The sequence below is a fragment of the Macaca nemestrina genome, chromosome 18, assembly GCF_043159975.1.
Source record: "Macaca nemestrina isolate mMacNem1 chromosome 18, mMacNem.hap1, whole genome shotgun sequence".
Lineage (NCBI taxonomy): Eukaryota > Metazoa > Chordata > Mammalia > Primates > Cercopithecidae > Macaca > Macaca nemestrina.
In genome coordinates this window covers 59,628,645-59,654,824 of record NC_092142.1, presented here as the reverse complement: position 1 = coordinate 59,654,824, position 26,180 = coordinate 59,628,645, and the positions used below count along the sequence as shown (strand labels likewise).

The following is a 26,180-nucleotide window of genomic DNA, read 5'->3' as shown; positions in this document are numbered from 1 at the left end:
AAACATTCTCACAGGTGCATCCATAAGTGATGTTTTCACTGTCTATCTGGGCATCCTTTAGCCCAGTGAAGTTGAGACAAAAAAATAATTGTTAATACCTAATTTGTTCAGATGTCACATTATCATTTTTCAGATGTTACAATTTAAGCTCAGAAAGAGATTTAAAGATTTAAACCTTGATTTTCTTGATTTCTGAGCCCATTGTATTTGTCCACTCAGTGCTACCCAACCACAATGATAATATCAAAAACAATAATAAAACACAAGAGTAATAAGAGCTACAACCGAAAAGCTTCTAACTCTTATTGAATTCTTATCATATACCCATTCTTAGTGCTGGAGATATATGATGCAATTTAATTCTCACTGCTAAGCTATAAATTTGTCATTCCCACTTGACAGAGGTTCAGAGAACATAGACACAACGTTGAAGGATTACACTGCCTTTACATCATAGAACCAAAGTTATAAGCCACACACAAAGTTTTCTCACGGGAAGCTCTAGTCCCAAATATTTATGTTTCAGAATTATTCAGAATTATATGAGTATGTTTAATTATGATTCAGAATTATTATAATTATATGTATTATAGTATATATGTAATATCTATAGACCTACATGTACCCAGTTAATATCAATTAACAAACTGGAAAATTTTATAGGCAATGTGTTAACTAATTGTTATTACCATAACAAAATAGCAGGAGTAAACATGAGTCCTGCTACTTTTCACTAACAATCCTGTGGTTACTCCAATGACATGGCTCTTTGAAAGTGATAGAAAGTTTCAACACATCTATGCCAAGGAGATGACATAGCAACCTCAACCTATGGGATGAGGTTACATGGATCTCTCCATTTAAGAATATAAGACCCTCTCCCTTGGCATGCTGTCAGGACATATATGGATGTGATTGAATGGATGTAAGGAGGAAGCAGGACTGTGAGTGCTATAACTGGGTTTATGCTGGATTTACTGTACTAGGCACTTTCCATTCGTCAGGGTCTTATTTCTTGGACACTGTATCTGTGAGTTTGGAATTAGTATTCTCATTTTTAAAATGAAAAACCCAATCCTTGGTAAGGTTAATTAACTTCCCCAAGATCTATCAGCACTGGAGTGCTTTTTTAAAAAATCCCAGAAATATGTAACTCTAATATTTCTGCTCATAACTACTAAGAAATTTGGCTTTCTTTTTATGTGTGTGATATATGGAGATCATGTTGTTTATGTGAACATGTCAACATCATAGGTCTAAAACACAAATAAAGTCGGGCAGGTAGTAGAAACAATTTATCATATCCATATCTCTTTTTCCAGGATGATTTTTGTTTGTATCTTAGATAAGAGATATCCACAAGGAGAGTGCCCTGGTGTTGATTTTACCACTAAAAACAAAATTAGACACTTTGGAATTATTAAAAACATTATATTTGTATTGCCGTCACTGTGTCTATTGAGCTGTGATTGTAATTTTAGTGCTAACGTAAATGATGTTTCTCTTAAAAGAAAGATCCAACATGGCATTTAGTACAGAAAATTGAACACGATCTTTTCACTGAGGCTATATTATCTTTTGCTAATTAACATCGTCTTCCAATGCAAGTCTTTGTGGGGAAAAATGATGATGCCAACAGTAGCTGAGGGATGAAATCCCGAGGGAATGTTATTGAATTAGTTTGAGCACTGTGGAGTACAACCAAAACTAATTGTTTAGGAAAGATTTGAGGTTTGTATGCAAAAGGAAACAGCTCAAGTCCTCCTCTCTAGGTTAATCTTACTTTGTCTCATCTTTGAAAAAGAGACTAGTTATAGTTATTGTGCATTTGTTACTGTTTTTTTCCTCCCCAACAGTGGTTGAAGAAACAATTATTTCTTTATTTCTCTGTGTGTGTGTGTATGTGTGTGTATTTGTAAAAAAATGTCATTTTTACAAAATCCTCAACTACTCCTCCTCATAGTTTATTCATCTCCCACAAATAGTGATACACTGAAATGGATGAGGTGAGGACAACTGAATCACATAACACAATTTATTCTTTTAAAGGAATGTCTGAAGGCTTTAGCCCAACATCCCTGTTTGAGTTCTATTTTTGTTGTTTTGGTGCCTTGATGTTAGTTTTTCTGTGCTTTTTTGTTTTGGTTTTGGTTGTTTTTCCCGGGTAGTTTGTCCTTTTCATTCCCATCAGCCATCTTTTCTCCCCATTAAAACTACGACGACTTCCACTACCACATGCTCTGATAAGCTTTAGGCTTGGAAATCAGAAAATCAAACCCATCCTTTTAACTTACTGGAAGGATACTTATTGTATAGTTTGTGTTAATACTCAAGAGCTATAATGTTGATTCAAAAGCAATGTAAATACCCTACCTTACAGAATGAGAGCCTAAGTCCGGTAGGCAATTCATAAAATAGAGTTACATAAAGGAACAATAGCTATAATAAGTGGAAAGAACAATAATGCTATGAATATATATATGCTAAAGGAAATTGTCCCAGTTATGGAATTGTGTCTGAAGAACTACTTATTATCATTATCATTAATAACATGAGGTTTTATACATGTGGTCAGACATAATTATCATAATTTTGGGAACCTATTTCCCACTATCTGGTCTGGGAAAGTGAAAAGCACAGAACTGACGACCTCTTTTATGTGGCCCTTTTTCTGGCCCACTAATCATCACAAGGACAGTGACTCAGCATTTTTTCCCTCCTTCATTATTTATTCTCAGTCTTGGCATCATTATATGCTGGCAACTTATATTCCATAATTTAAATTCTCTATCTGGGTGATGAGAATTATTTTGCTTTTTCTGTTGTTGTTGTGCTATACATGAGTATTAACCTTATATGAACTGCTAGAAAATTAAAGGTAGACACACCCTCAAGCTCATTATTCTCCTCTCTACCCTCTTTTTCTAATCCCAGTGAAAAAAATGTCCAGCCATTAAGAGTGTGGGTTCTAGAGACAATGTGGCCCAATGGAAGGCTTGGCTACAGTACATAGAATGTGTCTTAACTTGGGCACTTAGTAAATATCTCTGTTCAGGAGTTTCTTTATATACATAGATTGGATAGAAATGGCAATCTTCTCACTGGAGTGTTGTTGGGATAAAATTAAAAGGCTCCTGGAACACAGTAACTATTCTATGTATATCAGCTATCATCGTTGTTGAATTTTAGCATACTAACTGCAACATCTTAGCTTTTATTGTGCACCCTATGGGTCTACCTAGCCTCCTTTTGTGACTTAGTTTCAAGCCCAGAATTAGCACAGGCTTGCTGATACTGGATATATCCTCTTATTTTTCTTTTTTTTTTTTTTTTTTTTATTTTTTGATGGACTCTTGCTCTGTCGCTAGGCTGGAGTGCAGTGGTATGATCTCAGCTCACTGCAACCTCTGCCTCTGGGGTTCAAGCGATTCTCCTGCCTCAGCTTCCTAAGTAGCTGGAACTACAGGCGCATGCCACCAGGCCCAGCTAATTTTTGTATTTTTAGTTGAGGCGGGGTTTCACCATGTTGGTCAGGATGGTCTCGATTTCTTGACCTTGTGATCTGCCCACCTCGGTCTCCCAAAGTTCTGGGATTACAGGCGTGAGCCACCGTGTCCGGCCATCATCTTATTTTTCAAATCATACACATTTCTCAGTAACTTGTCTTTATGACAGACCCTTTCATTTTTGTTGGTATTCCTTCATTTTTTAAGTCAGCTCATGTGCTCCAGTGGTCAAAGAACTTAGCCCAATTATGACAGACTCCTTGAATAGCTTGAATCGTAAATACATGAAGTAGTCTTCAGGGACCAGAAATCACGTTGATGTGGAGTCTCTCCTTCCACAAATGTCCTGCCTTCACATGGACACAGATTCAGAATGGTTTAGAACTACAGAAAAAGATTATTATTTTGGTACAGGAGGCTGCAAAGAAAAATATTTTATTGGGAAGCATATTTACCTGGGAGATTTGAGCACGTGCATTTGTTTCAGATTTTCTCATTTTGCAATCTGCATTGTTTGTGCTGACAAGTCCTTCTGAGAGAGGCTATAAGCAACTTCCAGCTGGAATAGACAGGAGAAAACAAACAGCTTGCAAGCAAATACATGAAGAAATCTCAGCTGCTTCTTCAATGACATGTGCATAGTTGTGACTATTTAAGTCCTAATGTCTCCACGTGGAAGTCTTTCCTGCTCTAAATAAGAAATAGATTTTTAAGAAATTAGCCCTTGTTTATGATATCTTTGTTCTCTATTCTCTATTATGAAATCTCAAAGATGGATTGCGCCTGATTGGAGCATGAAGTCTCCAATCTTTTTATAGGCTTGTGTACTTTCTATATACCACATATGCCAGTCAGTTTAGAGAAGTGAAGACCTTGAGAAACTTGACTTTGAGATTGGGCTGCACGCACTAAGAGTAAAGCACCAAACTAGGAAGGAATAATGGACTGGGTGCCACCAGGTACCCAGTAATGTGTGGCTTCTGTCGCAGGATGATGAAAAGGGCTCCAAAGGTGATCAAAATAATGATGATCAAGACCTACTGAGTGCCTGCTATGTGGGGAGCACTGTAGTGAGTAGTGTAGCTCCTACATCCTCTTTAACTCTCACGACTATGCTGGGAGACAAATCCTAACATCATTATTATTTTTGCACAAGCATATTGAATCATGAGGAAATTAAGCAACTTGTTCAAGGTCAAATTATCAGCACAGAAATGAAATTAAAAGCCAGGCCATCTATCTCCATGGTCTTATCCATAATCACCACCCTCCACCTTCTCACAATTACCCCAGTTGTAACATTTTAACATTGCTGTGCATATACTGCAATCAGGTTCCCAGCATCCACAAGGATAAAACTTGAAGACAAAATTTACCATATTACACATATTTCCTAAAAGGGTGATAGAAGCAATAACAATATTTTGTCACTTATATTTCATCTTACGTAACTTAGTTGTTGGCATTCCTAGAGAAAAGACTGTGCATACAGTTGTAACCAGTATGCATTATTGATCAAGGTAAAAGATGTGTAATCAGAAGTTCCTGAAGTTATACAAAGTGTTATACTTGAATCAAGATACAGCTTGTGTATAGAAGCTTTTTCAAATATAAAATCTCATCCAAAAATATATGAGAATTTTCTGAATAAATAAAATGGTATTATAAACAGCACCTTTTGCTTGATCATCCCGTCTATTCCATATTCAGTGAAGACGCTAAAGACAGACTTACCTGTGAAAAACAAACTATCAGGCATTATGGTTGAACAACTGGGAGATACTTTACAAAGGAGTAAGAGAATAATAGAGTATATACTTGATAATGATTTTAAAAATAAATTTTAAAAATTATTTTTAAATTTTTTAAAACTTAAAATTTAAATAATTTGATAATTAATTTTTTAATAATTAAAAAGTATTTTTAAAATTTAAATTTTATTTTAAAAATAAATTTAAAAAAATTAAGAAATAATTTTTGGTGTCTGTTAGTACTAAAGCACTATTAATTGCTTCACAGCTATTATATTTAATATTCTTAGTAACATTATAATATTGTTGGAACATAGAGATCTTAGAAAAAGAAATAACTACGTGAAAAAGAAAGGTGTGGAAGTATTCAGAGAAATCTTCAAAAGAGAGATGTTCCTAGGGCTGAGTTGTAAAAGGTAAGTAGAATTAAACAGAAAGAAATCATGAAGGGTCTTCCAGGAAAAGAAAATAACATACTCAAGGAGGCTGGGAGGGGTAGGAGACTATAGGGCAATTTGGAGTCAGAAATTGTGGTTGTAGTTACCCACAGAGCGGGAGAAAATCTTCTCAAACTATGCATCTGACAAAGGACTAATATCCAGAATCTACAAGGAACTCAAACAAATCAGCAAGAAAAAAACTAACAATCCCATCAAAAAGTGGGCTAAGAAAGTAAATAGACAATTCTCAAAAAAAGATAAACAAATGGCAAACATACATATGAAGAAAATTCTCAACATCACTAATTATCAGGGAAATGTAAATCAAAACTACAATGTGATACCACATTACTCCTGCAAGAATGGCCATAATAAAATAAATAAATAAATAAATAAATAAATAATAACAGACGTTGGCATGAATGTCATGAAAAGGGAGCACTCACACTGCTGGTGGGAATATAAACTAGTACAACTACTGTGGAAAACAGTGCAGAGATTCTTTGAAGAACAAAAAGTAGATCTACCATTTTATCTGGCAGTCCCACTACTGTGTGTCTACCCAGAGGAAAAGAGTCATTATAAGAAAAGATACTGATATATGCATGTTTATAGCAGCACAATTCACAATTGTAAAAATGTGGAACCAGCCCAAATGCCCATCAGTCAATGAGCGGCTAAGAAAAATGTGATAGATACATATATGCTCAGCCTGGCCAAGATGTTGAAACTCCGTCTCTACTAAAAATACAAAAATTAGCTGGGCTTGGTGACAGGCTCCTGTAATCCCAGCTACTTGGGAGGTGAGGCAGAGAATTGCTTGAACCCAGGAGGCAGAAGTTGCAGTGAGCCAAGATCATGCCATTGCACTCCAGCCTGGGTGACAGAGTGAGACTCCGTCTCTAAAAAAAAAAAAAACAAACTAAGTATTATGAACAGATGCAGTGAAAGTTACGTGGTGGTCAAAATTGCTTTGAGGAGCAATGGGTATTTGAAATGCATATTTATGAATTATCTGTATTTAAATAATCAGAATACTGGGTAGAGACCATAATTCCAGGCACAGGAAAAAATGATGAGTTTTATTTCTCTGTGCCTCAGAGAATCAAAATCTTGATGTGAAAAGAAAATCTTCCTCAAGGTCCCTGTGATCAATCTAAGGTACAAAGCTGTATCTCCAGAAATCTTATAAGGATACCAGAGATTTTTAAATAATTAATGTAGAACTGAGGTTATTATTATTAAACAGATGTACCTTGATGTTCATTAACTATTCATGGTATTTGTTTTGGAAATTCTAACCAAAAACTGATTGCAAGCTAATCTTCTGTCAAGGCCTGCCCAGCTTGTGTTAATAATAAGAAAAATGATGATAATAGTGACTCCTGAGTGAAATTGTCATATCCTAGAGTTTTGGCAAGGAAGCTTTAAAAACACTCTTATTTTTCACTGTGATTCTTGGCATTTTTAAGATTTTACATCTGGAAGTTTAGAATTTCCATCCCCTGTAAGACTTCAGTTTTGTTATTACTATTAGTAAATCTGACATGGAGCATGCTATTAGAAAAAAAAAATCTTAATTTGTAGAAAAAAATACTCATATGTTTAAATCAATAAGTTAGTTCTGTTATTTTCAGAGGAGATAAAAATATCACTGAATATGTTCAACTTTTACGTTTTTATAGAGTGTATAAATTTGACAACAAAGCAGGTTTTACTAGTTTCTGGAATATTTGTAGAAGGTATCTCATAAACAACTATTCTAGTGTAAGATAATTCTGATCAATAAAACTGAAATTTAACAAGTAAATTTTTATTTATCTCAAATATATTGTTAAAAGTATGTCTAGAAATATTCTATTTATGAGAGAGTCTTGGCTGCTGTATTTCCATACTTTCCATGCTATACTGATAACTCCCCATTTGCTGATCTAGAAATCCCAGCGTCAGAGCTCAAGCATACTGAGTTAGAGGAGGTGTAGTGTCAGTTTAACTGTATCAGGGAAATAAGATCTTTAGTCTTGTTCCTTCAGATCTGGTGCTGAGGGTGCCAATCACATTGTTTGGGCTTAATTTTCATGACTGGGCTTCTTGTCTCGGGTATCTTACCTACCAATGCAACTGCTTGAACTTAATCCCAAGTGTTTGTGGTATAAATCTGGACTCCATGGAGTGACCTTGAGATGTCATCTCCCTGAGAACCATTTGTAGTTTCCATACTCCTCACGTGTGAAAAAATTAGTCACCTGGATAAAATCTCCATGGTTACTAAAAAGTTTCCACCTATTCCTTATGGCTATTAATTTCTTATCTAGTACTTCTCAATTCCCTGTGACAATGGTTGATGCCAAATTACTGTGCAATCCTTTTCTCTGGAGGAAGAACACACTTTGAAACTTGAGTTTGGGCTTAGCCGTGCATAGTGGTTTAAATGAATCACAAATCTCTGAAACTCTCCTTAACAAGTGGGAGTGAATACTTTTCCCCTGGAATCTCAGTTGGCCTTCATGATTAGCTTGGAGCTAATAAACATAACATAAGACACACTGGGTAGCTTCTGAGATTAGGTTGGTAGATGTCATGCAGGTCCTATCTGGTTTCTTGACACACTTGTTTGAAGAGCCCAGAGTCACCATGTGAGAAGCCCAACAACTCTGAGGTCAGAAAGGTCATGTTCAGATACCCTGTTCAGCATTTCTTGCTGAGTCTGTTCTATAGCCAGACCAACTCACCAGGAATATGCGTAAAAAGGTCATCTTGGAAGATCTCCTATCCAACTATTCAAGTCTTTTGAATCATCTCAGGTGAAGATCAGACATCATAGAGTAGAGAAGAGATATCCATACTATGTCCTTCCTAAATGTTTAGACAACATAATCTGAGAGGACAGTAAAATAGCTGTTTATTTTTTAATGCTATTACATTTTGTTTTACAGCTATGGATAACTGGAAAATCCTGATTACTTTGGCTGATGGGATATGGCAGGAACTGATTTTACTGATTTTATGCCATGTATAAGCTTAGACCTCAAAACCTCAAGAAGTTTTTCATATTTCATCTTGTTTTTTTTTTCCATGTACTACTGACATTGGTAGAATAAGAACATGCTCTGGATAGTCTGATGTTCCGTCGAAGTCCTAAAACGTGGAACAAAACTCCATCCATCATGGAGTCGGGAGCTGGGCCCAGCCCACCCCACCCCACAGCTCACAGCACAGATGCCCAATCAAGTCCAGACTAGATCAGCAAACCACCACTTAACCTACAAACCTCGGAATGATCATAAATTATTGTTTTGTGATACCTATTTTGAGGACCATTGATTACACAGCAAGAGCAGACCAAAAAAAAAAAAACAAAAACAAAAACAAAAAGTATTGCTGCAACTAATTGCAATTGTTGGACTACCTCTTCCCATAGAGTTGTGTTGGCCAGTGACAATGTCAGTGTTCCATGACTCTTTCCATTTTATACTTTGACTTTTTGGCAGTTTCTACCTCAGGGACCAACTTCAGGCTTCTCCTATCGTCCTAGAAAGGCTTTCCGACTTAAATTGTGAAATAGAACCAATGTCTACGGAATATTGATTTGGGTCACCAGAATAATTAAAAGGAAAAGCATATTTTCATACCTCCCACTGCAATCCTTCTAATTTCCTCCTTCATTCCTTAACTTTAAACCCGTTTTTTCCCCAGTGATTTCTAGAGTTATCAAACACTCCATTATATAATGCAACACTGTGCTTTTCTCAAAAGGCAAAGACTATCTTTCTCCAAATGAAGTATTTTTTTTTTTCCACACCAGTAATTGTACAAATGGTTTGTATGGTTCTCTTTCTCTTTTTCTTTCTCCTTCTCTCTCTCCCCCTCATGCTGAGGGAGTTTCAGAATTATTTCCTTTCCCATCTGTTTCCCAGCAAATGATATAGACTACAAAAGTTCAGAGTTGTATAGACACAAGCACTGATGGCATCAGTATTTCTTACTCACATATAGCCCCCCAAAGCTCAAAATCACATTTGCCACTAAATTCCAATTGCAAAAGCCAGATGGAGAGCTGAAATGCAATAAAACAAGATGTGTATTTCCATTTCAAATGCTTAATGACTTGCCATTGGTAGATAAAAGATTAGGAAATTAAGGTTAGGTAGAGCAGTCCGGAAATGTGGGAACATCAGGACAGAATCCATAGAATAAAATTTTATAAATGCCTAGAGTGTCTGAAAGAAATATCATCAACATTATAAAATAGAAGTTCTGGGAAGGATCTTTGGGAATACCTATTGAATTTTATAGGTGAGGAAACAGATTCAAGGTTAAAATGCTGCATAATCCTATTGAATTCCATTAAGTGGCAGGGCTAGTATTTGATCTGAAACAGACATCCTGTGACTTTTTCCTAAATCACATTAACAAATGTTGGAAAGAAAACGAGAATGAAGAGGAGACAGTAGTGGTGGGAGGGAAGAGAACAGTAAAGAATACTATATAAACAGAAAGTTGTTAATCAAAGGAAAAAGGAAAGTGAGTGAGAGTACCCTTCACCCTCATCACAAAAAGAAGAGTGGGAAAATGAAAGCTGGACTTGGACTTTTCACCTGGCCATCTGATGTCTCATTTTATTCTATGCAAAAATTAGAATGATTAATTTAATTTATAATGGATGGAGGGAGCTAAAAGACATAATCTTCGTGACATCCAAATACCATCATCCTGGGGATTACTTTTACTGTCCTACACAGCTCCAAGAAAGAGAGAAAATAATTTGGAAAGGGAGGGCCTGGTTGAAGAGGTCAGAATAGAATTGTTTTTGAAATATAAGTTTTCAGGTCAACAAAATAGGATTCAGTATTTGTTTCATCATTTGCTGTTATACCTTGAGCAAGTTATTTCATCATGCTGAGCCTCAGTTTTTTCATCTTACAATTGAGGATTATTATGAGGATTGCATGAGGTAAGTTTGTTGAAGCAACTGGCATGTCCTAAACACTTTTATAGATACAAAGATGTTTAGATAGCTGTCAATGTTATACAGGAGTGGAAAACAAAGGGAGCAAACTTTGCTCAAAAATGGACAAAATCAGCCAACCAACCAAGCAAACAAAACGACGACAAAATACCGTTGAAAGTATTTGCAATAGTAGCACGAGCATTTCCTAAAATCCTACCTGTGGTGTTGAAGCTAGCAGTTATGGCAGTTCTATAAAGCCTTGATTGTTCTATAATTCTATAATTGTTCTATAAATTCTAAAGCTTGTTATGCCACAACTATGAAATTTTGGGCACAATAGTTAATGGAGGCATTATGCTTGCCTGTATGATGCCAGGCTGCCGCAGTCTGAGCAAATAACATTTAAAAGAAAATGGGCTTCATGCAATGGGATTTGTGACATAATGAAATTTTTGTTTATGCAAAATGCAACTATGCATAAGAAGGTCTCAGTCAATTGAGAGTATGGTCAACTGGGATTCCATTACTTGGCAATTCATTATAATATCTGGATCTGTAATTTGTAAGATTTGAAACTTTTCCTTAGTGTCCAGAAGAGAGTATGATACATAATAGGTTGTAAATACTTTTGTATGATTCTTCTGCTTATTATACCACTTTATAATGTAATGCCTGCACAGGATAAACAACAAGATAGTACAGGGAACAGAACAATAAGACAAGATGTGTGTGTTCTAGTTTAGTCTCTCCTCCTAACCAGTTAGCTGCAGGAATCTAAATTTCAGTCTCTTCTAAGGCTGTTCCCTCAAGGGCATTATTATAGGGGCTGACATATTCTAGTTGCTATGTGAGGCAATCCAAGTATGATAATCTGATTGCTTATTGTTGGTTTCAGTCAACTTAGTTTTCAATATCTACCCTGTCATTTATTGGCTGTGTGATCTTGAGAGAGTTAAATCACCTCTCCCTAACTCTGTTTTCTCATTTACACCATGTGTCACAGTGCGGGCAGGTGACAATAATAACTGCCTCACATGACTGTTTTGAGGATTTACAAAGTAACTCCTGCAACCAAATGGAAGAGCATTAGACACAAAGAAAAACTTTAAATATATGTTAGATGTTATTGGCCATATTCTAAGAAAAAACAGGAAGCCATGTAAGAGTTTTAGGTTGTAGTGGTGTCAGGAAGGTGAAACATGATTTTCAGTCTAAAAAAAAAAAAATGCTTCCTGGAGAGATGTGTGTTGATTGTGCCTTGTGTGGATAGACCATGAATATGATTATGAAACAGGGCAAACAACAGAGGGAACTGACTTCTGCTGGATCTATAGCTCATATCATTGCATGAGAAGGAGAACCAGTAATGGGATCCTAAAGAGTATACTGTGTGAGACTAAACAATTTCATGAGAGTGAAGAATATAAAAACTCACCATGACAGACAGTTCCCAAATTCAAAATTGTTATGTAAGAGGGCATTAGGTTGAGTCCTCTTTGTGAATTTGTTTTACATTAAATATGAACAGAAACTTTTTGTAGATTAAAGATCAGGCAAGAATACAGTAGCAAAGAGGGCAGAGCAAAAGGGTGGAATAGAAGCCCACGTCAATTATACCCTTTACGGGAATACCAAATTTTAACAATTATCTGCACACAGAAAAGCACCATCAGAAGAACCAGAAATTAGGTGAGCAGTCACAGTACCTCATTTTAACTTCATACCTTGGAAAAAGGCATTGAGGCTAGCAGGAGAGACAGTCTTCATTTGCCAATGCCACCCCTCCCCATCTTCTGGCAGCTCAGTATAGCGGGGAGAGTCTGTGCATTTGGGGGAGGGGCAGTGCAGTGATAGGGGAACATTACATTGAACTCAGTGCTGCCCTGTCATAGCAGAAAGTAGTGCGGTGCTGGGCTCAGCCAGTTACCACACAGGGAAGGAGCATTTGGACCTAACCAGGTAGGAATTGCCCATTCCAATGGTTGAAACTCAAGCTTCTCCGCAAGACTTGCCACCATGGGCCAAAGTGCTCTGCAGTGCTGGGTAAATTTGAAAGGCAGTATAGGACACAAGGACTGCAGTTCCTAGGCAACTCCTACTGCTCGGCTAGGCTCAGAGCCAGAGGAGTAGAGTGACATGTGACCTAGGGAGACAAAAGGTAGGCTGGCTAAAGGAGTGCTTGTGTCATCCCACCACCAAGCCCAGGCAGTGCGGCTTGCAGTAATGAAAGTGTCTCCTTCCTTCTGCTTAAGGGATGGAGAGCAAAGCATAAAGAGGACTTTGCCTTGCATCCTGAATAGCTGCGTAGCCATAGTAGAATAGGCGACGAGGTGGAGTTATAAAACCACCATTCCAGGACCCAGCTTCCAAATGATATTTCTAGACACACCCTAGGCCACAAGGGAAACTGCAGCCTTGAAGGGGAGGACTCACTCCTGGAAGGACTCATCACCTGCTAACCAAAGGGCCCTTGGACCCTAAATAACCAATAGCAAATCTCAGGTGGTATGCCACGAGCCTTGGGTTCTAAAATGTGCTGCATTCGGACGTGACCCAGCACATTCCCAGTGGTGGTGGCTACAGTGAAGGATTTTCTATTGGAAAAAAGCAAAGTGGAAAGTAAGAGGGACTTTCGCTTGTACCTTAGATATCAGCTCATCCACAGTGGGGTAAAGTAACAAGCAGGCACTTAGGGTCCACGAATCCAGGCCTAGGCTCTTGGACTGCATGTTCTGGACCTGCCCTGGGACAGAGTTGAGCCCATTGTCCTGAAGAGTGAGTCCCGGCCAGGCAGCTTTCACCATAGACTGATGGAACGGTCCTTGGGCTTTAAGCAAATATTGGTGATGGACCGGAAGAATGCCCTCGTGAGCTGGTTGTGGTAGTGCCCACAGGGAGAGGCTCCTGTGACTATAGAAGGGAAGAGAAGAGTGGGAAGGACTTTATATTGTGGTTAGAGGGTCAACATAGCTGAAATGAAATCAAACATTAGGTAAGTTTCTAAGATTATTGACTCAAATTTCTGGCTCCCAAATAGCATCTCTAGACTCCCCCAGGGCCCAGGGCAACTTGCTACACTAAAGGGAAGGACGCGGACCTAGCTGGCTTTATCACCTGCAGATTGTAGAGCCTTACAGGCTTGAGTGAACATTAAGTGGTAGCCAGGTAGCAGTTACAGGTAGCAGTGCAGTGGGCCTTGGGCAAAACCCAATGCTGTTATAGCTTTTGTTCTGACCCAGCACAGTTCTTGTGGTCACGGAAAGAAGAGTACTTGCAACACCACACCCCCAGTTCCAGGGGGTTCAACACAAAGAGAGAGTCCCTTTGTTTGGGGAAAACAAGGGGAAAATAACAAGAAATCTCTTCCTGGTGAACCAGATCATATTCAAGACCACCAAGGCAGTACACCTACGAGTCTGCAAAAACCCAAGTCCCTTTGAATACCTGGAAATCCTTGTCAAGAAGGAAGGGCACAAACAAACCCAGAGTGTGAAGAGTGCAATTAATACCTAACTCTTCACTGCTAAGACAGCAAAGAACCTATACAGGTATCAACATCCGGGAAAACATGACCTCACCTAATGAACTAAATAAGCTTCCAGGGACAGATGCTGGAGAAATAGACAACATGTGACCTTTCAGAGCATTCAAAATAGCTCTTTTGAGGAAACAAAGAAAATCAAGATAACACAAAGAAAACTCAGAATTCTGTTAGATAAATTTAATAAAGAGATTAAAATAATTTAAAGGAATTAAGCAGAAATTCTTGAGTTGAAAAATGTAACTGACTTACTACAGAACGTGTCAGAGTCACTTAATATCAGAACTGATCAAGCAGAAGAACGAACGAGTGAGCTTGAAGATAGGCTATTTGAAAATACACAGTGAGAGGAGACAAAAGAACAAAGAATAAAAAACAAGAAAGCACACCTACAAGATCTGGAAAATAGCCTCAAAAGAGCAAATCTAAGAGTTATTGGCCTTAAGGAGAAAGGGGAGAAAGGTATAGGGATAAAAAGTTTATTCGAAGGGATAATATCAGAGAACTTGCTAAACCCAGAAAAAAATATCACCATTGAAATACAAGAACGCAGGCCGGGCGCGGTGGCTCAAGCCTGTAATCCCAGCACTTTGGGAGGCCGAGATGGGCGGATCACGAGGTCAGGAGATCGAGACCATCCTGGCTGACACGGTGAAACCCCCTCTCTACTAAAAAATACAAAAAACTAGCCGGGCGAGGTGGTGGGCGCCTGTAGTCCCAGCTACTCGGGAGGCTGAGGCAGGAGAATGGCGTGAACCCGGGAGGCGGAGCTTGCAGTGAGCTGAGATCCGGCCACTGCACTCCAGCCTGGGTGGCAGAGCAAGACTCCGTCTCAAAAAAAAAAAAAAAAAGAAAGAAATACAAGAACGTTATAGAACACCAAAAAGATTTGACCTGAAGAAGACTATCTCAAGCCGTTTAATAATCAAATTCTCAAAGGTCAAGGATAAAGAAAGGATCCTAAAAGCAGCAAGATAAATGAAAGAAGTAACATACAATGGAGTTCCAATACTTCTGGAAACAGACTTTTCAGTGGAAAAGGAGAGAGTGGCATGCCATATTAAAAGTGCTGAAGAAAAAAACTTTTATTCTAAAATAGTATATCCAGTGAAAATATCCTTCAAACATAAAGGAGAAATAAACCCTTTCCTAGACAAATAAAAACTGATGAATGTTATCAACACCAGGCCTCTGCTAGAAGAGATGCTGATGGGAATTCTTCAGTTTGGATGAAAAGGATGTTAATGAGCAATAAGGAATCCTCTGAAGGTACAACATTCACTGGTAATAGTAAGTAAACAGAAAAATACAGAATTTATACCACTTTAATCATTGGTTGTAAACTACTCAGGTAGAAAGACTAAAAATGAACCAATCAGTAACTACACCGACTTTCCACGACATAGACAATGTAATAAGGCATGAAGAGAAACAACAAAAAGTTAAAAAGTAGGAGAATAAAGTTAAACTGTAGAGTTTGTATTAATTTTCTTTTTATGTGTTTGTTTATGCAATCAGTGTTAAGTTGTCATCAGTTTAACATAATAGGTAATAAGATAGTATTTGCATCCCTCAAGGTAACCTCAAATTGAAAAACATACAATGGATACACAGACACAAAAGAAAGAAATTAAATCATACAATCAGAGACAATCACTTTTACTAAAAGGAAGACAGTAAAGAAGAAAAGAAGTAAGAGCAGACCATGAAACAACCAGAAAACAAAGTTTATGTGTGGCTATCATAAATGGGATTACTTTTCAAATTTCTTTTTTAGATTGTTCACAAAAAACATATCATCATTTCAAGTGATGGTAAAAAAGCATATGATAAAATTCAACATCTCTTCATGATAAAAAGCCCTCAGAAAACTGGGTATTGGCTGAGTGTGTTGGCTTATGCCTATAATCCCAGCACTTTGGGAGGCTGAGGCGAGTGGATCACAAGGTCAGGAGTTCGAGACCAGCCTGGCCAGCATAATGAAACCCCATCTCTACTAAAAATACAAAAATTAGCCAGGCACAGTGGCACATGCCTCTAGTTCCAGTACAAAAATTAGCCAGGCACAGTGGCACACGCCTCTAGTTCCAGCAACTCAGGAGGCTGAGGCAGGAGAATCGCTTGAACCCAGGAGGCAGAGGTTGTGGTGAGCCGAGATTGTGCCACTGCACTCCAGCCTGGGCAACAGAGTGAGACTTTGTCTCAAAAAACAAAACAACAACAACAACAACAAAACTTAGTATAGATGAAACACACCTCCACAGTAGACCCACAGCTGGTATCATACTGAATGGAGAAAACTGAAAGCCTTTCTTCTAAGATCTGGAACACAACAAGGATGCCCACTTTTACCACGGTTACTTCACATAGTACTAGAAGTCTTACCTAGAGCAATCAGACAAGATAGAATCCAAATTGGAAAGGAATAAGTCAAATTATCCTTATTTGCAGATGATACGATCTTATATTTGGAAAAACCTAAAGATTCCAGCAAAAAAAAAAATATTAGAACTGAGAAATTTAGTAAAGTTGCAGGATACAAAATCAACATATAAAAATCAGTCGCATTTCTATATGCCAACAGTGAAGAATTGGAAAAAGAAATTAAAAAGTAATCCTAATTACTATAGCAAGAAATAAAATTAAATACCTAAGAATTAACCAAAAAAGTTGAGGAACTCTACAAGTAAAACTATAAAATACTGATGAAAGAAATTGCAAAGAACATAAAAAAATGAAAATATGTTTCATGTTTATGGATTGGAAAAATCAATGCTGTTAAAATGTCCATATTACCGAAAGTAATCTACAGATTCAATGCAATTTCTATCAAAATATGAATGACCTTTTTCACATAAATAGAAAAACAATTCCAAAAGTTACATGGAACCACAAAAGACCTAGAATATCTAAAGTTATCCTGAGCAAAAAGAACAAAACTGGAAGAATTACATTACCTGCTTTCAAATTATACTGTGGAGCTGTAGGAAGCAAAACAGCACAGCACTGGCATAAAAACAGACACATAGACCAATGAACAGAACAGAGAACCCAGAAACAAATCCACACACCTACAGCAAATTCATTTAGACAAAGATGCCAAGAACATACACTGGGAAAAAAAACAGTCTCTTCAACAAACAATGCTGGGAAAATTAGATATCCCCATGGAGAAGAATGAAACTAAACCCCTATCTTTCACCATATACAAAAATCAAATCAAAATGGATTAAAGAATTAAATCTAAGACCTCAAATTCTAAAACTACTACAATAAAAAATTGGGGAAATTCTCCAGGACATTGTTCTGGGCAAAAATTTCTTGAGCAATACCCCACAAGTACAGACAACCCAAGCAAAGATGGACAAATGGGATCATATCATGATAAAAATCTTCTGCACAGTAAAGAATACAGTCAACAAAGTGAAGAGACAATGCACAGAATGGGAGAAAATATTTGCAAACATTTCATGTGCAAGATATTAATAACCAGAATATATAAGAAACTCAAACAACTCCATAGAAAAAAAAATCTAGTAATACGATCAATAAATAGTTAAAAGATTTGGATAGGCATTTCTCAAAGACATACAAATGGCAAAGAGGTGTATTAAAACGTACCCAACATTGCTGATCAAGAAATACATATCAAAACTGCAACGAGACATCATCTCACCCCAGTTAAAATGGCTCATATCCAAAAGACAGGCAGTAACAAATGCCGGTGAGGATGTGGAGAAAAGGAACCCTCTTACACTGTTGGTGGGAATGTAAATTAGTACATCCACTATGGAGAACAGTTTGGAGGTTCCTAAAAGAACTAAAAATAGAGCTACTGTATGATCCAGCAATCCCAGTGTTGGGTGTATCCTCAAAAGTAGAGAAATCAGATATCTAAGAGATATTTGCACTTACGTGTTTGTTGCAGCACTGTTCACAATAGCCAAGATTTGGAAGCAACCTAGGTGTTCATTAACAGATGAATGGATAAAGAAAATGTGGTACTTATACACAATGAAGTACTACTCAGCCATAAAAAAAGAATGAGATCCTGTCATTTGCAACAGCATGGACGGAACTGGAAGTCATTATGTTAAGTCAAATAAGCCAGGCACAGAAATTCAAACATTGCACGTTCTCACTTATTTTGGGGATGTAAAAATCAAAACAATTGAACACATGGAGATAGAGGTAAGAGTGGTTATCAGAGGCTAGGAATGGTAGCAGGGGGTGGAAGTAGGGGTTGGGGGAGAAGTGAGGATGGTTAATGGGTACAAAAAAATAGTTTGAATCAATGAAAAAGATCTAGTATTTTATAGCACAACGGGGGACTATAGTCGATAAAAATTTAATCGTACATTTTAAAATAACTAAAAAAGTATAATTGGATGGTTTGTAACACAAAAGATAAATGCTTGAGGGTATGGATATCCCATTTTACAAGACATGATTATTATACATTGCATGCCTGTACAAAAATATCTCATGACGTCATAAATATATACACCTACTATGTACCCACAAAAATAAAAAGTAACAAGAATACAGTAGATATGGATGGAAGGACTGTGCGCCTCCGAAGGTGGGAGGAGGACAGTCCTAAGGAAGTCTATAGCAGCACTATGGACTTCCTGCAGTTATATATATTTTATATACCTGTACTCTCCAATAAGGTAGTTATTAGTCTCATGTGGCTATTGAATGTTCAAAATGTGGCTTGAAAAATGAGATAATAAAGCTTTACCAAACAATTTCTGTGCTTAAAAAGTGTCAAGTCTCAATAATTGTGTTATGTAAGAATCAGTTCTATCCTCTAAGCTTGAGAGGAAGTTCCCTTCTCTTCCGTTTAAGCTTCTTTCTTCCTGAAACGTTCTGATGTGCACATCTTCAGAGAAAAAAAAAGTCTCCATTTTATTTAAGTCACTATTATTTTTGTCACTAAATGCTAATATATGCAGAATAGTATGTTTTATTCCCAGCTGATTTGAGTTGAATGTCCATTCCAAGCTACAATATGTTGGGGTCCAGTCTATTTCTCCTCCTATAATTGATAGAATTTTCTTCCTTTCCTCTTGTAATAATAAATAAATTTCATTGAATATCTACTGTACGTGATGCACTGCTCCAAGGTGCTTTTCACAAAAAGTCTATGTAATCCTCAAAAGCAATGGTATGGAATAGCTATTGTAATTTCTCCTGGTTTACAAAGGAAAATCTTAGTCACAGGATTCAAACGTTTTTTCCAAGGTCAAAAACCTACTGAATGTTGAGATCGGTATGGACCACCTGGATTCATGAGGCAATAGTGTATTCTCTTAACTACTAATGCTAAAAGGTTAATATTTGAGTAGTATAGCATTACTTATGGGGCACAATGAATCCAGCCAAAATGCAGGGAGGGATTTAGCCCTGCTGTTTAAAGAGAAATCTTGTTGACTTTTTGTCCTTTCAAACCAAGTTTTCAATAATTACACATCTAAGAATTCATTTTTAATGTATTTGCTCTTTTTTTTTTTTTTTTTTTTTCCAGATGGAGTCTTGCTCTATTGCCCAGGCTGAAGTGCAGTGGCGGGATCTCGGCTCACTGCAACCTCCGCCTCCTGGGTACAAGCGATTCTCCTGCCTCAGCCTCCTGAGTAGGCTGGGACTACAGGTGCCCACCACAACGCCTGGCTAATTTTTGTATTTTTAGTAGAGACAGGATTTCACCATGTTGGCCAGGATGGTCTCCATATCCTGACCTTGTGATCCGCCCACCTCAGCCTTCCAAAGTGCCGGATTATAGGCGTGAACCACCGTACCCGGCCTTTACTCTTTTATTTATTGTATTTGTACACTCATGAATATTTCAGTCCTCTTATCTGAAAAGTGCTGTTTAGATATCTACTAACTACCTACCTGGATTTTGTTGGCATTATCATCGTCATCATTGTAGCTAATATGCATTAAATACTTTCTCTATATCGGGTCCTAAATCAACAATTTAGAAACATTGTCTCATTTAATATTATTACAGCATAAATTAATGGGCATTATTATTATCCCCAGTTTACAAATGAGGAAAGTGAAGCTCAGAGTGGTTATGTACCTTTCTTAAGTTGTCACAGTTAGCAAGTAGCAGAGCTGGGAAATTAATCTAGGTCTGTCTTATTATACTAATTCTATTGAAGGACCACATACTTACAGACCTCGTAATTTTGCCTGTGGACAAAGCTGATCATTCTATTCAGTTGTGGTTGTCAACCTGCAAATATACAATTTCCTATTTAGGGCATAATAAATATGCCAGTTATTAAGAACCCATAACTTTCTCTACCTCAAAATGCATTTATTGTATTTTCCTCTAGGCAGGTAAGGAACATGCATTTAAATCTCCCATTGACAAATGATTCATAGAGCAGCATTGATTCCTTGTTTTACTTGTGCCCCTCGCATAAAGTGCTGCAGTTAAAGTGGTGAACGAGGGAGGTAGCAGCAGAATATGGACTGGCACTGTATAAAGAGAAAAAATGAGGGAGAGAAATCGTCTTTGCCAGCGATGGAAATTACAAAGGCTAAATAAGAATTTAAACTCCCTTTTACCTCCCAGTGAACAAATGCACAACTTTAAACATTTTTCCTTTACATCTTAAATTTTAGAAACTTGGTATCATTAAGTGACTCAGTGCAATAGTCCTTCAAGAAAAATTATACCCGATGTAAGAAATAGTGACAAATATCAGATATAGTACTCTCAGTCTAGTTAAACCACTACCTTGGAAAGCAATAACATTGCCTGCTTTGATTCACTCAGTGTTTCTCTGCATCACACACTGGTAGACTGTTTATCTTATTCAATGGCAGTTCAATATAAGACTGAGAGCTATAAAGAATTTATTCTATACTCCATCCCCAAATTCTGTTCTGGTCAAAATGTTAGAGCCTTGTTTTATTTAAGTTCAGGACTCTTTTTCTGTCTTGTTGCTCATTCCTCTTGTCTAGTGATTGTTTCATTTTCTTTACACTCTGAGGAAGGGAAGAATTTTCTAGATGATATCCACTGGGTAGAAAGTCTTCTTTCTGTACTAATTTCAAGATGGAAATGTCTCATAAACATCCTCTAAATTTCTATAAAATTTTAATCTACCCACAGCAAGTCCATATTCTCTTCTAGCAGAAATTGTTCGCCTAACAACACACATTTTTCTTCATCTTTCTTCCTTTCTGGCAGAGATCAATCCCTATCATAGAGATTGAAAATGTTGGATCCTTGCTTTCCAAGCCTTTTTTGCTGCTAAGAGCCACCAGGCATCAAAATTCTGGGCAACAAGATATACAAAAATGTACGCTTAGGGCATGTATGAAAAAATTTCCCTCCTTGATAAAGAGATAACTCCAAGAAATATCCCACCTTCTTCCATTGTGTCTTTGGGAGTGATGCGTATAAATCTGTGACAACCATCTTGTCACAAGTTTACAAGATTTAAAATGGAAAATAAATATGCAGGCTATAACAGAACCAAAAGCAGAAAAAGTTGGAACAGTGATGGCATTATTGAGCTATTGAACCAATGCTGCAACAGCCTCTCTCCAGATTTCTTGATTTGTGAATAATCATCTTTGCTACTTTGTTATCTAAGCCATGTTCATGCTTTTTCAGGTATTTTTTTTTTTCTTCCAGCCAAAAGCATAGTAACTGATGTACCTATATATCCCAACTGTTGCAACTATAGCAGGGAAAGGACAGAAACAGTTTTTATACTCAGGAAGTTTCAGAAATATAATCCTTCTCAGCATATGGGGTTGTCAATAAATCTTAATCATCACCAGTTTTTGAACACGTCCATTTGCCTTTGACCTCCAAAAACTCAGCACATGGAGGAAAGGGAACAGTAATGATAAACTCTTGGTCCCGAGTTTTTTGGTTATCAGTTTTATCATAAGAATTGCAAAGGTCCCCTTGGTTTTCCCCTTGGTTTCTAAAATTCTATCTTCTTCAGAAGGGTCTTTGGACATATTTTAAAATTTGCAAAATGGGCATTACTAAATTTATCTTAGATACACTTGTACAACCACCAGAATTTCCCATCCTACTTACAGTAAGGTTTTGACTTTCTGAAAGTATAAGAAGGATTAAATTTAGAGATGATAACGATAATGGAATTATAAGTCAGCACACTTGAAAAAATAACATCAAAGGGAATAAAAGGAGCAGCTCTACTTCCTAAATAAGATTTTATTTCTGGACCATTGGGAAAAGCCACAGATAACACTGAAAGTGAATGGAATTTAAAGATAGGGAGACACTTCACAAGCAAAGACAGAATGACAGAAAGAGACCTCCAGGAATTGGCACAAAGACAGGACCAAAGTGCAGGTCATGGACTCCTTCAGTAACTCAAAATGGATTCCTCAAACTGCTGAGTCCTAGGCTTCACCTCCAGGTCTAACACAAAAGAACTTCAGAGGTAAAGCTTGAAAATTTGCATTTTAATGAGTGCTTCCAGGTAAGTCTTCCTTAAACCCATTTAATTTTGAAAATCACTGCTCAAGACATGCTGTGTCATAGTGTAGCCACCAACCACATGGGGCTGTTTACATTTAAATGTTAATTAATTAACCAAGAAAATTAAAAATTTAATTCCTTAGTTGCACGACTCTTATTTGAAGGGTTTTATCACCATATGTGGGTACCAGCTACCATACTGTACAGCACATAGAACATTTGGATCCTTGCAGAAAAGACTATTAGACCCAACAGTTGTGTTGTGTACATAAGCTTATGCTGTCCTTTCCTCCAAAATCAAATCCCCTGTTCTATGCTCCATTCCCTTTCCCTGGAAAATTACTCTAATCTATTCTGTACCTGTATTAGAGCACTGACACTGGCGATTTTATTAGGAAAAAAAAAATGAAAAACCCAAGACTATTATCTATCAATATTGAACACAAAATGCACTATATTCATTATACATCTTAATTTTCCTTTCTTTTTTTTTTTTTTTTTTTTGAGATGGAGTCTTACTCTGTCTCCCAGGCTGGAGTGCAGTAGTGCAATCTCGGCTCACTGCAACCTCCGCCTTCTGGGTTCAAGCAATTCTCCTGCCTCAGCCTCCCGAGTAGCTGGGGACTACAGGTGCCCACCACCATGCCCGGCTAATTTTCCTTTTGTATTTACAATTAACTCATGAAACACATTTCAGTACTGCATTTTACTGATAATATAAATCTGAGTAAATTCCTACTTTAAGAAACAAATATTAATCGTGTACCTCCTCTTGGTAGGTACTGTTCTAAAACTGGGTGGGAGGAGGAGAGTGCAATATTATATATAAACACAAAAAATCAAAATTGCTGCCACCATAGTTTTCACTATTGTGGGTAGAGATAGGCAAGAAACAAGTAAATAAGTCAATTATTTGAAAAATGCATGTCAGATTTTGCTATTAAGCAAAGTATTTCAGATTATGTAAGGAGAAAATAAATACTGAAAGAGTAAGGTAAGTGTTTTGTTTCATTTAATTTAATTTAGGAGAGCTAAATAATTAAACATGAGGCCAAAGTACATAAGAAAGTGGCAGTCTTTTATTGCAAATATGCACACACTCTGGGGCGAAGTTCTCTGGTCCTCAGGTGTGGGGGGCCAGAGAAGTCGCGCAGGCGCTCTCCGCTGATGTTCTCCGGTCCACAAATGCGGGAGCCGAAGAAGTCACGCTGGCTCCTGCCAGTGGCAGACTTTTAGGTATTGGTATTGGAAGGGGGAGGGCAGTGGGTGGGATAAGGGCGTGATAGGGGCGTCTCCGTAGGCGTGGCCGGGTAAGTTTCCATCTCTTCGGATTGACATCACCTGGCGCATGCTTGGTTGATCTGCATCTTCCCGGGGCGGGCTGCATTTTCCCGCGTGAGGGCTGCATTTTCCCGCGTGAGGGAAAGTTAGTGAGGAAGAACCCGGAAGCAACATAGATTATGCCTTCTTGTTCACCTTCCTCCATCTTGTCCTTTCTCCTTCACCCAAACAGTAAGACCAAACAGCTAGTAACTGGTAAAATTAATATTCATACTCAATTATATTTCATCCTATTATAAGAGTACTTTCTTTGTAAACTAAAAATTTTCTGGATACATTAAAAAAAAAAAAAAAATTCTGTTACCCTGAGTCACCAACATTCCCTTCTTTAACTTATTCAAAAAGAAGGGGCAGAGTCGTTTCTGGAATAGAGGTAGAACAGGGCATGACTAAGCACTTGGAATCACAGGGGAACATGTTTTCAGGAACTGAGGAAATGGAAGATAGCATATAACTAAATTAAGAATGAGATTTTTCTTAAAAATCTAGGTGGGATATGAGACAAAAGGAAATATATGTCTGTCTCAATTCTTTCCAACTTACTTTACCAAAAGAGGAGTGAAATTTTGTTTTTATCTGTATTCACTGTGTGTTCGTAGTGTATTCGTCTTTAGAGTCCAGATATGCAGCTCTGCAGCACCTTTCTTAACCTTATTTTATTCTATTCTTTAACTATGTAGGGTATTTGTAAATGCAAAGTCAGGTAAGCAAAAATAAAGTCATTTTTTAAAAAGTTCATTCAAAGTGGTTGAAATGTAACTCTGAAGTTTCTTCCCTCCAGGCTGGTGAATTTAATTTCAGTGATTTTTGTGCATGTGCACATACAAACATATGTACATACACATATACATTCTCAACAAATAGGCAAAGACGACTTAGTCTTACTCAATGCCTTAGTGTAAGGCAACACTCAAGTGCTTCACCTCCACACAAATTAGTCACTGTTCTAGAGTTGAAGTCGGAAGCTGAGATGATTGAGAGACACACTTAAAACAGAAATCTGCTGAGGTTTGGTGCTTAGGACCTAGCTTCCTTAAGCACCTGTCTGGGCTATCTGCATGAAGGTCTTGCTGCTCTCCTGGGAATACCTCTATACATCAAGGTGTACATCCCCACTTCCAGCAGCAGCTTCCAGAGAATTCACAATATCTGCCTTCTCCTCACTTCATTCTTTCTTAAAGTTAAGGCTTAAAGTATTTACTTCTCTCACTTGCCATTCAAAATGTCTGTCAAATTAGTTAGATTTCTTCAATGAGTTACATTTCTGCAAAGGAAGGAAGAAATTTTGTTTTCATGGAGTTTTTGGCCTCCCTTTTTATTTTTAAGGACACTTACGATTATATTGGGTCCATTCAGATAATCTAGGTTAATTCTTTATTTGAAGGTCAGCAGATAAGCAACATTAATTCATTCTACACCCTTATTTCCCTTTGCCATGTAACATAACATGTATGCAGGTTCTGAGGATTAGGGCATGGTCTTCCCTGGGGACTATTATTCTGCCTACCGCAACTTTTTATGTCAAAACAGCAACTACAACAACAGAAATAAAATAAACTATAAATTATCTGATAGTCTATCTTTCAATTGTTCTATTGAGAACTTTATAATTTTGATTTGCAAGTAGCTGTGTTACAACTGAGAAGCAGAGAAAGAGACAAGGATGTCATGCCGTCACTACTCTATGAAATAAAATGAGAAGTATTAAGTAGTCAATATAAAATAGATTTAAAGTGAGTCAGAGAGAGTGGACGCTTCTAAGTAATTATCTGTGGGACCCAGATTTGTAGTTATATTTTAATTCTTTCTGGTGCCTCCCTGTTTCAGTGCTTGGTTTGTTCTTTTCCTGAAGCTTAGTTCCCTATCTCCAGCCTAAGCTATCATTACTCTCACACTAAAAAGAATATTGATGAGAGCACTGGGAGACTAGACTTTGAATCTCAGCTTTTCCACTGAGTAACTCCTATTCCCCGGTTAATTTACTTTCTGCCTCTAATATTTAGTTTCTCCATAGGTAAAAAAAAGCAATGAATTAGACTACATAGTAACACAATCGTTTATTAAATAAGAACCACGGTGGCAGATTCTGGACTTGGAACATGGATACAATATAATTTAATGCTCAATAGTTCTATAATTGTTATCTCTACCTTACAGATAAGGAA

The 26,180-nt window shown here is 37.3% G+C and overlaps 1 long non-coding RNA gene across 1 annotated transcript in view; it reads right to left on the bottom strand.

Annotated features, from left to right (window-relative positions):
• Window positions 1-618: 618 nt before the first annotated feature.
• The window catches only part of LOC105491492 (uncharacterized), a 177,084-nt gene continuing 151,522 nt past the window's right edge, over window positions 619-26,180 (bottom strand). Inside the window, exons 4-5 of the long non-coding RNA XR_003020320.2 lie at window positions 3,962-4,065; window positions 619-3,856 (exon numbers count right to left, since the gene is read on the bottom strand). This is a non-coding gene — a long non-coding RNA (uncharacterized lncRNA). The remainder of the gene's footprint in view (window positions 3,857-3,961; window positions 4,066-26,180) is intronic.